Consider the following 3,152-nt stretch of genomic DNA (forward strand, 5'->3'; position numbering starts at 1 on the left):
GTCTCTGTTTAGTCTCTGTTAGGGAGTCTCTGTTAAGTCTCTGTTAAGTCTCTGTTTGGTCTCTGTTAAGTCTCTGTTAAGTCTCATGTTAAGTCTCTGTTAAGTCTCTGTTAAGTCTCTGTTTGGTCTCTGTTAAGTCTCTGTTAAGTCTCTGTTAAGTCTCTGTTTGGTCTCTGTTAAGTCTCTGTTAAGTCTCTGTTTGGTCTCTGTTAAGTCTCTGTTAAGTCTCTGTTAAGTCTCTGTTAAGTCTCTGTTAAGTCTCTGTTTGGTCTCTGTTAAGTCTCTGTTAAGTCTCTGTTTGGTCTCTGTTAAGTCTCTGTTAAGTCTCTGTTAAGTCTCTGTTAAGTCTCTGTTAAGTCCTCTGTTTAGTCTCTGTTAAGTCTCTGTTAAGTCTCTGTTTGGTCTCTGTTAAGTCTCTGTTAAGTCTCTGTTAAGTCTCTGTTAAGTCTCTGTTAAGTCTCTGTTTGGTCTCTGTTAAGTCTCTGTTAAGTCTCTGTTAAGTCTCTGTTAAGTCTCTGTTAAGTCTCTGTTAAGTCTCTGTTAAGTCTCTGTTAAGTCTCTGTTAAGTCTCTGTTTGGTCTCTGTTAAGTCTCTGTTAAGTCTCTGTTTGGTCTCTGTTAAGTCTCTGTTAAGTCTCTGTTTGGTCTCTGTTAAGTCTCTGTTAAGTCTCTGTTAAGTCTCTGTTAAGTCTCTGTTTGGTCTCTGTTAAGTCTCTGTTAAGTCTCTGTTAAGTCTCTGTTAAGTCTCTGTTTGGTCTCTGTTAAGTCTCTGTTAAGTCTCTGTTAAGTCTCTGTTTAAGTCTCTGTTAAGTCTCTCTTTATCCACGTTCAGGCTGAACACAGTTCCAGAGTTCTGCTGTCCCTGTGTGTGTGTGTGTGTCTGTTCTGTAATGTGTGTCTATTCTGTAATGTGTGTGTGTGTCTGTTCTGTAATGTGTGTGTGTGTGTGTGTCTCTTCTGTAATGCGTTGTGTGTGTGTGTGTGTGTGTCTATTCTGTAATGCGTTAGTCCTGTCAGAAACTTCAGACACTACCCGCATTCTCAGCACTTCATCTCTTCACAGGACAGGGGCCTCTGAAAGAGAGCATGTGTCCTTCCATCTCCTTCTCACAGGACAGGGGCCCCAGAAAGAGAGCATGTGTCCTTCCATCTCCTTCTCACAGGACAGGGGCCCCAGAAAGAGAGCATGTGTCCTTCCATCTCCTTCTCACAGGACAGGGGCCCCAGAAAGAGAGCATGTGTCCTTCCATCTCCTTCTCACAGGACAGGGGCCCCAGAAAGAGAGCATGTGTCCTTCCATCTCCTTCTCACAGGACAGGGGCCCCAGAAAGAGAGCATGTGTCCTTCCATCTCCTTCTCACAGGACAGGGGCCCCAGAAAGAGAGCATGTGTCCTTCCATCTCCTTCTCACAGGACAGGGGCCCCAGAAAGAGAGCATGTGTCCTTCCATCTCCTTCTCACAGGACAGGGGCCCCAGAAAGAGAGCATGGCAAAGATTGATACTGTCAAAGAGGAATGTACACACAGACAGACAGGGTAGACAGAGTAGACATGCAGGCCTGGGAGACTGCCTGGCACTTACAGTACGGAGCCTGCCATGCTGCGTGAGGGAGGAAGAGGGGAGGAAGGAGGGAATGAAGGAGGGAGAGAGGAAGGGAGGGGAGGGAAAGAGAGAGAGAGAGGCAGGAAAGGAGGGAGGAAGGGAGGGGAGGGAAAGAGAGAGAGAGAGAGGCAGGGAAGGAGGGAGGAAGGGAGGGGAGGGAAAAAGAGAGAGAGAGGCAGGGAAGGAGGGAGGAAGAGGGGAGGGAGAGAGAGAGAGAGAGAGAGGCAGGGAAGGAGGGAGGAAGGGAGGGAGGGGAGGGGAAAAGAGAGAGAGAGAGAGAGGCAGGGAAGGAGGGAGGAAGGGAGGGGAGGGAAAGAGAGAGAGAGAGGGGCAGGGAAGGAGGGAGGAAGAGGGGAGGGGAAAGAGAGAGAGAGAGAGGCAGGGAAGGAGGGAGGAAGAGGGGAGGGAGGAGGGAATGAAGGAGGGAGAGAGGAAGGGAGGGGAGGGAAAGAGAGAGAGAGAGAGAGGCAGGGAAGGAGAGAGGAAGGGAGGGGAGGGAAAGAAAGAGAGAGAGGCAGGGAAGGAGGGAGGAAGGGAGGGGAGGGGAAAAGAGAGAGAGAGAGAGGCAGGGAAGGAGGGAGGAAGGGAGGGGAGGGAAAGAGAGAGAGAGAGAGAGAGAGAGAGAGAGGCAGGGAAGGTGGGAGGAAGGGACTGGGGGGAGAGACAGAAACACAGCCAGCCGGCCTAATCTCCTCTCCTTTCATTTCACCAACAATTCAGCCATCCACGCCTCCCTCCCTCCTTCCCTGTCTGCCTGGCTGTCTCCTCGTTCCACAGCCTAAATAGAACTGGGCACGAGGAATAAAAGCTCTTCTCTTTCAATGCAAAGTGTTCTCTTTTGGAACTTGGACACAGTCTCTCCCCAGTAATGTAGCATTAGGAACTCCTTTCAGACGATTTTCAAGTTCATTCTCATAAGGGGTCTGACTCATTGTTAGACTCATAAGGGGTCTGACTCATTGTTAGACTCATAAGGGCTTTGACTCACTGTTAGACTCATAAGGGCTCTGACGCATTGTTAGACTCATAAGGGCTCTGACGCATTGTTAGACTCATAAGGGGTCTGAATCATTGTTAGACTCATAAGGGGTTTGACTCATTGTTAGACTCATAAGGGCTCTGACGCATTGTTAGACTCATAAGGGGTCTGAATCATTGTTAGACTCATAAGGGGTTTGACTCATTGTTAGACTCATAAGGGGTCTGACTCATTGTTAGACTCATAAGGGGTTTGACTCATTGTTAGACTCATAAGGGGTCTGACTCATTGTTAGACTCATAAGGGGTCTGACTCATTGTTAGACTCATAAGGGGTCTGACTCATTGTTAGACTCATAAGGGGTCTGACTCATTGTTAGACTCATAAGGGGTTTGACTCATTGTTAGACTCATAAGGGGTCTGACTCATTGTTAGACTCATAAGGGGTCTGACTCATTGTTAGACTCATAAGGGGTCTGACTCATTGTTAGACTCATAAGGGGTCTGACTCATTGTTAGACTCATAAGGGGTCTGACTCATTGTTAGACTCATAAGGGGTCTGACTCATTG

The 3,152-nt window shown here is 48.0% G+C and overlaps 1 long non-coding RNA gene across 1 annotated transcript in view; it reads left to right on the forward strand.

Moving 5' to 3' along the window:
• The window catches only part of LOC121845789, a 9,645-nt gene extending 8,015 nt beyond the window's left edge, over positions 1–1,630 (forward strand). The window contains exon 3 of the long non-coding RNA XR_006082779.1: positions 1,063–1,630. This is a non-coding gene — a long non-coding RNA (uncharacterized LOC121845789). The remainder of the gene's footprint in view (positions 1–1,062) is intronic.
• Positions 1,631–3,152: the final 1,522 nt, after the last annotated feature.

The sequence above is a fragment of the Oncorhynchus tshawytscha genome, unplaced genomic scaffold, assembly GCF_018296145.1.
Source record: "Oncorhynchus tshawytscha isolate Ot180627B unplaced genomic scaffold, Otsh_v2.0 Un_contig_178_pilon_pilon, whole genome shotgun sequence".
Classification (NCBI taxonomy): Eukaryota; Metazoa; Chordata; class Actinopteri; order Salmoniformes; family Salmonidae; genus Oncorhynchus; species Oncorhynchus tshawytscha.